An 11,916-nucleotide genomic window follows, 5' to 3' on the forward strand; every position below is an offset into this window, starting at 1 on the left:
TCCTCAATACGCCTCATGAGTTGCCTCATATCCTCGAGAGGCTTCCTCGTCAATGACTCCCGTAGTTTGGAGTCCTCGAGAAGCCCCATTCTAAAGGTGCTCGCCGCAATCTTCTCGTTGCCTCCACCAATCTCATTATAAAACTCCCAATACCGACTAGCATAACTGCGAAGGGTTTCTCCAACCCTCATTTCATAGATAGTAATGCGTCTACTGTTGCGGCACCCGGCTACAAGTTATAAACCGGATGCTGAATTCTTGGATCAACTCGACAAAACTGTGAATGGAACCCTCCCGTAGTCTATTAAACCATCTCAAAGTAGTGGGCCCGAGGCTTGAGGGAAATACCTTACACATTAGCGCGTCATTGTGAGTATGCATAGACATCATCTAGATATAATGGTTAACGTGCTCTACTGGGTCCGTTTTCCCATCGTAGGAATTGAATGGTGGGCGCATAAATCTGCTCAGCATTGGGGCCCGTTCAATGTCGTCTGAGAACGGCGACTGAGCAGCTCTACATAAAGCCCGCATAGCATCCATGGTGGCATTACAAGGTCGTCGCTCTTCTGGGGAATCTGAATCTCAAACGCATATTTAAATGAAAACCCTTGAATTCAACCTCAATGTAATAGTTAAGAATTATGAACAACCCAAATTACTAAACATTAAAAAATAAAAGTAGATAAACTTACATAAGAATTGAATTTTTGTCTTTGAAAGTGAGGGAGGAGGCACTGAATTTCACCCTATCAAAACCAAATGTGTAAATATAAACTTCAAGAAATTTTTTTAAGAAAAACTCAATACCAAGAGTATTGTTTTATAGAGTGCTTTGAAACCTCAAGGAACTCCCTGCCAAAAAAAAATTTGGGAATTTACTTTTTGAATTTGAAAAAAAAAAAAAAAACACACACACACACACACACATGAACCTAGCCTTATTATTTATAGTGACCTGAAAATCTAAAGATGAGAGTCATGGTATAATAAAACTATTATCCATAATCATTCCTATATTTATCCAACCACAGTAAACTTCAACAAAAAAAAAAGGTTGATAAGAAGTTATTTCCATTTAAAATAGTAATTTTAAATTGTGAAGAAGTTGATATAAGCAAAGAAAGGAAGAAAAAAAAAAGCAATTAATTTAAAATCAAGTACCATAAAAATCAATTTGTTAACGTTAATTACAATTTTTTTTTGTTATACCGTAAAAATCAAGTTGTTATTTGTTAACGTTATTAGCTTCATTTTTCTTTTTCTTTCTTGTTATCCAAAAATTTGACATTATACAAAAAAAAAAATTAAAACAAAATATATTTGAAAAAAAAAAAAAGTAGATTACAAATCCTTCCGGTGTGTATATCCTCCCAATGAAATTGGTTTTTTTTTTTTTTTTTTTTTTTTTAGCTCATGGGATTAGCTATACTTCTACGTCACAACTACACATTTTAATAGTTTATGCTTTAGATTTTTTTTTTTTTCTATCCTATTATTTTAGGCTTTGTTGATAATATTTAGATAAACACACTTGTAGGTTTAAGTCATATGGCACCAACCAACTAAATTTACCTCTCAAAGAAAAAAACCAACTAAATACATGTAGTGTAGTAATAAGAAATAGGAAAGTTGCTACTTTATTTTTTTATAATACACCATATGTAAAATAAATAAATAAATAAATAAGGATTGGATGAATTAGATGAAGAATTTGGATTATAATGCACCACTTAAAATTTTAGAATAATTTTATTAAAAAATAATAAATTAATAATCACTTGAGTCTAGATCTTATAAATTGTATATAAAGTGTTGTTCTTTGCCAGAATATTTATAGTTACATCTAAAATGTGTTATGCACTTGAAGAGTATAGACTATTTCAAACCTTTATTTCGAATTACATTTAAGAATCCAATCAAAAAAATAGAAAAACCCATACTAAGTCAACAAATTGACATCCAAAAAAACCCAAAAACCCATTAATATTTGGAAATTAAAATAAGGGAAAACCACCAAATCATGAGAAAACAAACTATGAGAATGTGACAGTAGACTAACGGAAGATCGGCATCTTTTTCAAGCTTCAAAAACAACTCCAGTGATGACTATGGAGGAATTAGGGATGGCAATTTTGGCCCGACCCGCGGGTACCCGGTTCCGCCCGACCCTAATGGGCCGGGTTTTACCCGGTCCGATTAAGAAATGGGTCGGGTATGGATTTAAAAAAAAAAAAAAAAAAAAACCCGAAGCGGATCCGGGTCGGGTCCGGGTTTTATTGAAAAAAACTCGAAACCCGACCCGAAACCCGCCCCGAAACTTGCCCCATTTAAAACCCGGTACCCTAAATTACGAAAATGCCCTTTATATATATAAACCTATAATTCTAACCTAAATCCCTAACCCGGTAATCCCCAAATCTAAAATCACTTAGCCTCCCTCACGCAGCTCTCCCTCAGCTCTCCCTCACTCCCTCACGCAGCACGCAGCTCTCCCTCACTCCCTCACTCAGCTCTCCCTCACTCCGACTGGCTCTCTTTTACTCCGCAGCCCATCTCCAGTCACCGGCTCTCCCAGTCTCCCTCACTCCGCAGCTCATCTCCAGGTTTGTGTCACCGGTTCTTTTTTTTTTTTTTTTTTTTGTAATGTTGTTGAGCTTCATTGTTTTTGTATTTTTAATTTTAAGTTTATGGGAGTTCAAAATAAATAATAATATGAACTGGGTTTTATTATTATTTTTTTTAATCAGCTTGGAGTTCAATAGGGTTTGGATTTTTTAAAAATGGGGTTTTGATGATTTGAAATTGTAGACATGTTGTCTAACTAGTTCTTGTCTCCGTTGTTTTCTCTGTACAGATTTGTGTTGGTTAGTGTGGACTGAGGCTGCTTGTGGTTTTGGGATTCCAATTAAATCCATTCTTTCTTCGCATAAGGTAAGGAAGCCGAATCAAATTTTTGTTCTATTTTGTTCTTTCTGTTTTGATTAATATTGTTATTAACATAGAAATGTCAATGCTCTGAATATGCATCCCCACTTTTGTGGGTTTGGATCAATATTTTTTGCTGAACGTTGGTAAAGTATTAGGGCAAAATACTGCCTTAGGTTCCCTTCTCAAATTTTTTCCATCTGTTTAGTTAAATAACCATTCAAATGGCGTTAAAACACTATATAGAATAACTTGAAGGCCATCTTGATGCTATTTGGAAATACATGGTGAATTCCTAAACTTTTTTGCTTGGAGAGAACAATGAGGCGAGGAGATTACTGAGGTGGTTGCAGTGAGTAGGGGATTGGGATTGGGTTTGGTTGCTTTTTGGTGTTATTTACTTTTGGAGCTAAAATTTAGTAATTTACATGAATTGTTGTTGCTTTGAGGAGCAAGAAAGTGTTTCAAAGGGTCAATGCCATAGGGTTTTGTGACTTTGTTTCATGTGATAACTTTGGTGTTTTCTTCATTTCTGCATAGTTTGTTTAATGGAAGAAATTGTTTGTTTTTTGTGTTTGTTGGGAATGCAGATCCTAAAACGGAGATGGAAGACACAAACACAACGGTTAGTAATCAACGGTTAGTAATTGTCTAATTTCTATTTATAAAATTAAAATTGTAGTTTTATGTTTGCTAGTTACAATTTGATATTTCATTCTTTAATTCATTGTTGTTGTAGGTTCTTCAACTATGTCCGGAGATTGTACCCTTCAATCAATTCTTGATGATGGGGAGCCTAATGAAGAGGATGGGAGTTGTGTTACAATTATGGATGATTAGACATTTTGTATTAATTTAGTAGCCTTTTTAATTTCTTAAACTTGTTGGATTAATTTGTTGGTTTGTAATTATTTTAAGCCTTTTTAGCATTTTGTAATTTTTTAGCCTTTTTAATTTGTTGGTTTGTGGAGGATAAGACATTTTGTAATTTCTTACACTTGTAGGATTTGTTTTGTAACTTTTTATTTTTGAATTTCTTGAACTTGTTGAACTTTTGATACTTAGTTCTTGGACTTATTGGATTTATTTTATTTTTATGTTTAGTTGGTGATTTTAGTTATGATTTATTGATTTATAGATGTATTGGTGTTTGGTGATTTATTGATTTATAGTTATGATTTATTGGCTGCCCAATGAATGGGCTTGAATTGGCTGCCTAATAATGCCTTGAATGGGCTTGAATTGGCTGCCTAATAATGCCTTGAATGGGCTCAAATTGGCTGCCCAATGAATGGGCTTGAATTGGCTGCCAAATAATGCCTTGAATGGGCTTGAATTGGCTACCTAATAATGCCTTGAATGGGCTTAAATTGGCTTCCCAATGCATGGGCTTCAATCTGGCAAAAAACAACTCAATGGGCTTTAAAAAAAAAAAAATTCAGTTGGGCCAGATTTGGGCCCAACAGGTTAAACGGGGCCCGACGGGGCGAGTCTGGGCCCCGGAAAAAAATCCGATTAATATTAGGGCCGGGTTCGAGTTTTGGGTCTTGGCCCGCGGGTCGGGCCGGGTATGCAAAAACCCGGTCCGAACCCGACCCGTTGCCATCCCTAGGAGGAATGGAGCTCCGGTGTGAGGAGGAGGAGGAGAGTCTGCCTTTGGTTTACCGTTTGGAGAAGATGCTTTGAACATATTTGAGGAATATTTGGGGATTTAATTGGGTTATAATTGTGTGTAATAAGGTGTATTGAGTTTAAATTTGTTGGCTGAACTGGCTAGCTGGCGTAAAGGGTGTCTTTTACGCCAACTCCGGACCTAAGTTATTCTCATCCATTAAATATAGGAAGTTGACACATGTCATTGTATAATATTTTGAAAATGAATGTGTCATCATAGTATGCATCCACCAATTTTGAGATCCAATTTGTATAATATACTAGAGAACATTTTCTTTTTAGTTACATTAGGAAATATGGTAACCATTCTTCCAAAAAAAAAAAACGAAATATGGTTACCCTGGTTAGAGTTTGATTAGTTTTAGGTTTAAATTTTGTATGATTGTACTTAATTATTGATTATTGATTTAATTAAGTGAATGTAATGGTTGATTGTATTACATTATAAAGTTTTTAATGTCCTCTCTATGGTCAGTTTTTAATTGTTTTTTACTCTTCCTTACAGCCTCTCTGTTGTCCAATTCATGGTTAATGATTGACATTTGATTTCTTTTATTTCTTTCTTTTTCTTTATCTAACTTTGTATTGTTTCTTTTTTCTTTACCATAAATCTCTCTCTCTCTCTCTCTCTCTCTCTCTCTCTCTCTCTCTATATATATATATATATATATATATATTGTTTTCCTAAGTTTGATGATAATTATATTGCATTAAATATGCATTTTTATTTATTTATTTATTTATATATAATTCAAAATTTCTCCTCTCAAGTTTTTTTTTTTTTTTTTGAAAACAGAAAATTCATTCATGCATAAAAGAATAGCATCCTGATACAAGGCATCTAAGGCTGGTAGAGGAGAATCATTCATCCAATACATATCATCTACAATATTTCTAGCATGTTGTGCTAGCACAAGAGCAATTTTATTTCCACCTCTCCTTGTGCAGCAAATACTCACCCAATGTAAACCCCGGATTAAATGTCGAATATCATCCACCACGTTTCCTAACAGAGACAGGTTGGCTGATGGCAATGAAATGGCTTGTATGACATTAACGTTGTCCCCTTCAATAACAACCTTAGAAAAGCCAGCCTCAATAGTAAATTCAATAGCTTTTCTACACGCTAACATCTCTGCTTCATCACTGCTGCTCACTGCTGGCCCTTCGGCAATCATGGCTGCCATTACTTCTCCCCTATAATTTCATACTATAGCACCAAATCCAGACCCGTTCACCTTCGGAAAAAAGGCTGCATTGAAGTTTAACTTAAAGGCCGAATCTGGAGGTGGTTTCCATACCACCATGCTAGTCTGCATAACCGGTCCTGTAGTTAAGTGTACCTGAGCTTGTCGATATTCCTCGAGGAACTCTACTGCTCGCTTATTCAGGAAATTTCCATCTCCTCCAATGATATCCGGTCCAGTAGATATTCCAAGAGATGAAGTATATCGCCCTGACCAAAGCTGCCCTTCTGCAATATTTTAATACTCCTGGCCCAGACATCTTGTGCAGCAGCGCACTCCCACAAAGCGTGAATGGTTGATTCCGGAAATATGCTGCAAATCGGGCATCCATTATCTATAATAATCTGTCGCTTGATCAGGTTCAACCATGTATGCAGGATATCATGGTATGCTCTCCATCCGAACACCTTGATCTTGTTTGGGAGTCTAAGCTTCCACAATGCAGCCCAAACATTTTTACCAGCACATCCATTGGAGCTTTCAGCCCAATCTTCGCCCTTCAAAACTTGCCTTGCTACCTTATAAGCTGATTTGACAGTGAACATCCCATTTTTATTGTGAAGCCAGATGATGGAGTCAAACACATATCTCCAACTTAATGAAATTTTGCATAATGCTTCAGCATCCTTCCTATGTAACATGGTCATGGCAACATCAGTCTGCCACGAGTGTAAATCATGGTCAATTTGATCCGAAACCAACCAATCATCAATGTCACCATTGGCCGGATGAATGATTTTGTTAGTTGGCTGATTAGGAATCCACTTATCCCCAAGAACTCGAATTGAAGAGCCATTCCCCACTCTCCAACAATAGCCGGATTTTAGAATTGGTAGTGCTGCCATGATGCTTCTCCAAACAAAAGGGCTATTTGGTGACTCAACAGCATCAAGAAAGATAGACCGTGGGAAGTATCTTGCTTTGAAGCACTGATATAATAGTGAATCAGTTTCTTGTATCATTAATTTTTTTTTTTAATTTAGTTTTTCTAAATTGGCATGTGTTTTGTATTCCATTTTTCCTTTGTTGCATTCTAATGTCTTATGAGGACAATTTTATGTATTGAATTTAATTAAAATATTATATGTTTAATTTTTTTAAAATTTAAAAAAAAAAAAGAGAGAAAATATAAATAATTTAATTATAGGAGAATATGGCTTAATTCAAATGTTGAATAAAATAAGATGACAATAAAAAGAGCAAAAATAAAATATATAGCAATAAATATCAAATTATTCAAGTCATGTATGTAATAGATAACATTATATTCTTATATAATATCTTTATAATGCAATAGGATAATATTTAAAAATCAAAGAGAACAAAAAAGAAAACAACTTAAAACACAAAACTAAATCACATCAACCCAAAGTAAAATTCTAAAAAACACAAAAATTTATCAACCTAAAGTGGAGATACAAGAAAAATTAAAAATTCACCAAAAATGAAAAAAAAAAAAATCTATTAATTTGTCATTTTCTCTTCCATTTTATGCATATTTTTGTGTGGAAAAACTATGCATAGAATGTGAGAGAAAATGACAAATTTATAATAAGAGTATAAGAATAAGAAGAATCAAAATAAAATAATATAAATGAATAGAGGAATAGATATTAAGATAAAGAGTAATGGGAAGATGAAAAGATAAAAGAGATGAAGAAATGTTGAAGAAATTGTAACAAGAAGTTGGGAAAATGTAAAAAGAAGGGAGAAAGGTTGTTCGATAAATAATGGAGTTTTTAATTCTCTTTAAATGAGTAAATATAAAATATATACATATGTATATATAAAAGAAAAGTTGGAAAGAAAATGATAATGACATGGATTCAAATTAAATATAGCAATAATAAATTATACACTTTTAGATGTAATTAAATATAGAATATAAATAGATTATGTCTACTGCTCACTGGTAAGCCAACTTAACAATTTATAAACTAATTATGAAAAAATTTGTATAGAAGGGAAATTTTAGTGGAACCAAGGTGGTAAAGATAGAAAAACCAAACAATTTGGTCATTTTTTTTATTAAATTAAGAGTAAAGTGAGTTTGTTGAGTTCATATTCTTCAAGAAGGAAATGGTCCGGTTCTTTTTTTTCTTTTTCTTTTTTTGAGAAGGAGGTCCGATTCATATTTGGGTAGCTAAGAATGCTAACTTTTTATTTTTAAGTCCCTATCAACTATCAAGTATGTGAGTGTTATGAAGTACCTGAGACACCCGGCCATCTATTCTGGAGCTGCCAGAGAGCAAGGGAGGTATGGAGTTGCACTAAGATCCATTTTGGTATAAATACAGCTGATGTCCGCTCGTGTTTTGATTTGATGTGGCACATGATTATGGAGGGACAATATGATGAGTCCAAAGTGGCGTTGGCAGCAACAATCGCATGGGCAATATGGGGAAATAGGATGAGGTGCGGAATGGGGGTAAAAAGAAGTCGGGCAGTGAAATAGTGCAGTGGTCTTCCCGCTACCTCAAGGAGTATCATGCAGTAACTGAGCGACCAACCACAGCACCAGCGCCTCGAGTAACGTTTTGGACACCCCCACCAACGGACAGATATATAATTAATGTGGATGGAGCGGTCTTCAAGTCCCAGGAAGCAGCAGGTGTAGGTGTCTTAGTTCGGGACTGCCATGGTCAGGTAATAGCTGCGTTGAGTAAGAAGATCAATGCACCTTTGGGGCCTTTGGAAACTGAGGTAAAAGCTGTGGAAGCAGCTGTTCAGTTCGCAAGAGACATTGGGGTCCAGGATTGTATCATTGAAGGGAACTCCTTGATAACGTATAATGCACTGAGTGGTAATACATCACCCCCCCCCCCCCCCCCTCTTCTGTGGCAGCTGTGATATCAGGTATTAGGGTCTTGAGTGGCTTCTTACGTAGACAATGTAATAGACCAGCGCATCAGCTAGCGAAACATGTGACTGGGGTTGTTGATTTTATTGTTTGGTTGGAAGAGAACCTTTGCTTTATTGAGCCATCTCTTCACCATGATATATTGTTTTTGAACTGAGTTGATTAATGAAATATTTAAAGTCCCTATCAAAAAAAAAAAAGAAAAAAAACTATCAAGTATGGTTCAGTAGATATGTGCCTGTTTTCTTCTGTAATTGTCTTTCAAAAGATGTACAAGTTTAAAGTAATGTAATTATATTAGTCGTATTTAAAATAAATAAATAAATAATCAGTCTTAAAGAAAGAGTTTTTTTTTTTTTTTTTTTAAGAAAACAGTATACTTATTAAATAGGCTTATAATATTTAAATATAGAATATAAATAGATTATGTCTACTGCTCACTGGTAAGCCAACTTAACAATTTATAAATTAATTATGAAAAAAATTGTATATAAGGGAAATTTTAGTGGGACCAAGGTGGTAAAGATAGAAAAACCAAACAATTTGGTCATTTTTTTATTAAATTAAGAGTAAAGTGAGTTTGTTGAGTTCTTCCTCGTGAAGGAAATGGCCCGGTTCTTTATTTTTTATTTTATTTTTTTTTGGAGAAGGAGGTCCGGTTCATATTTGGCTAGCTAAGAATGCTAACTTTTTATTTTTAAGTCCCTAACAACTATCAAGTATGGTCCGGTAGATACGTGCCTGTTTTCTTCTGTAATTGTCTTTCAAAAGATGTACAAGTTTAAAGTGATGTAATTATATTAGTTGTATTTAAAATAAATGAATAAATAATCAATCTTAAAGGAAGATAGTTTTTTTTTTTTTTTAAGAAAACAGTATACTTATTAAATAGACTTATAATACATTATATAACTAGAATATTACTACAAAATAGCCTAATCTTTATAGCAGTAACATGAGGTTATAAGAACTGAAAGTCTAACACATACAACTGATGTGGGATAAATATCCTTTATATTTAAAATAAATAAATAAACAATAAACTTGGTAGATCATGCAAACACAAAAATAATATATATTGAAAAAGAAAGCTGAAAGACACCACTAGTTGGAATTTTCTAGCTGAGATCATCAGCTCAGCCTCCTAGTTTAATCTTACGAAAGTTCTGGCCAATCTCACCTGAGGCAGCTTTGTAAACTTTTTTATAACAAACAATTTGGTCATTTTTTTTTATTATATTAAGAGTAAAGTGAGTTTGTTGAGTTCTTCTTTGAGAAGGAAATGGTCCGGCTCTTTCTTTTTTTTTCTTTTTTTTCTTTTTTTTTTTTTTGAGAAGGAGGTCCGGTTCATATTTGGCTAGCTAAGAATGCTAACTTTTTATTTTTAAGTCCCTAACAACTATCAAGTATGGTCCGGTAGATACGTGCCTGTTTTCTTCTGTAATTGTCTTTCAAAAGATGTACAAGTTTAAAGTGATGTAATTATATTTGTTGTATTTAAAATAAATGAATAAATAATCAGTCTTAAAGGAAGATAGTTTTTTTTTTTTTTTTAAGAAAACAGTATACTTATTAAATAGACTTATAATACATTATATAACTAGAATATTACTACAAAATAGCCTAATCTTTATAGCAGTAACATGAGGTTATAAGAACTAAAAGTCTAACACATACAACTGATGTGGGATAAATATCCTTTATATTTAAAATAAATAAAAAAACAATAAACTTGGTAGATCATGCAAACACAAAAATAATATATATTGAAAAAGAAAGCTGAAAGACACCACTAGTTGGAATTTTCTAGCTGAGATCATCAGCTCAGCCTCCTAGTTTAATCTTACGAAAGTTCTGGCCAATCTCACCTGAGGCAGCTTTGTAAACTTTTTATAACAAACAATTTGGTCATTTTTTTTTTATTATATTAAGAGTAAAGTGAGTTTGTTGAGTTCTTCTTTGAGAAGGAAATGGTCCGGCTCTTTCTTTTTTTTTCTTTTTTTTCTTTTTTTTTTGAGAAGGAGGTCCGGTTCATATTTGGCTAGCTAAGAATGCTAACTTTTTTTTTTAAGTCCCTAACAACTATCAAGTATGGTCCGGTAGATACGTGCCTGTTTTCTTCTGTAATTGTCTTTCAAAAGATGTACAAGTTTAAAGTGATGTAATTATATTAGTTGTATTTAAAATAAATGAATAAATAATCAGTCTTAAAGGAAGATAGTTTTTTTTTTTTTTTTAAGAAAACAGTATACTTATTAAATAGACTTATAATACATTATATAACTAGAATATTACTACAAAATGGCCTAATCTTTATAGTTGTAACCTGAGATTATAAGAACTAAAAATTTAACACACAAAACTAATGTGAGATAAATATCCTTTATATTTAAAATAAATAATAAAAAAACAAAATAAAGAAACAGTAAACTTGTTAGATCATGCAAACACAAAAATAATATATATTGAAAAAGAAAGCTGAAAGACACCACTAGTTGGAATTTTCTAGCTGAGATCATCAGCTCAGCCTCCTAGTTTAATCTTCGAAAGTTCTGGCCAATCTCACCTGAGGCAGCTTTGTAAACTTTTTATAACAAACAATTTGGTCATTTTTTTTTATTATATTAAGAGTAAAGTGAGTTTGTTGAGTTCTTCTTTGAGAAGGAAATGGTCCGGCTCTTTCTTTTTTTTTCTTTTTTTTTGAGAAGGAGGTCCGGTTCATATTTGGCTAGCTAAGAATGCTAACTTTTTATTTTTAAGTCCCTAACAACTATCAAGTATGGTCCGGTAGATATGTGCCTGTTTTCTTCTGTAATTGTCTTTCAAAAGATGTACAAATTTAAAGTGATGTAATTATATTAGTTGTATTTAAAATAAATGAATAAGTAATCAGTCTTAAAGAAAGATATATATATATATATATTTTTAAGAAAACAGTATACTTATTAAATAGACTTATAATACACTACATAACTAGAGTATTACTACAAAATGGCCTAATCTTTATAGTAGTAACCTGAAGTTATAAGAACTGAAAGTCTAACACACACAACTGATGTGGGATAAACATCATTTATATTTAAAAAAATAAATTAAATAAATTAAACAGTAAACTTGTTACATCACACAAACACAAAAAATAATATATATTGAAGAAGAAAGCTGAAAGACACCACTAGTTGGAATTTTCTAGCTGAGATCATCAGC

At 33.1% G+C, this 11,916-nt stretch overlaps 1 protein-coding gene and 1 long non-coding RNA gene across 2 annotated transcripts in view; both read left to right on the forward strand.

Annotated features, from left to right (window-relative positions):
- Positions 1-11,916, forward strand: part of LOC126699472 (cytochrome P450 89A2-like) — a 93,820-nt gene that overhangs the window by 79,418 nt on the left and 2,486 nt on the right. The window lies entirely within an intron of this gene.
- Positions 2,801-3,972, forward strand: LOC126699476 (uncharacterized). The gene is made up of 3 exons (XR_007646800.1): positions 2,801-2,934; positions 3,519-3,567; positions 3,668-3,972. It is a non-coding gene; the product is annotated as an uncharacterized LOC126699476 (long non-coding RNA).

Source organism: Quercus robur, chromosome 9 (genome assembly GCF_932294415.1).
Source record: "Quercus robur chromosome 9, dhQueRobu3.1, whole genome shotgun sequence".
Taxonomy (NCBI): Eukaryota; Viridiplantae; Streptophyta; class Magnoliopsida; order Fagales; family Fagaceae; genus Quercus; species Quercus robur.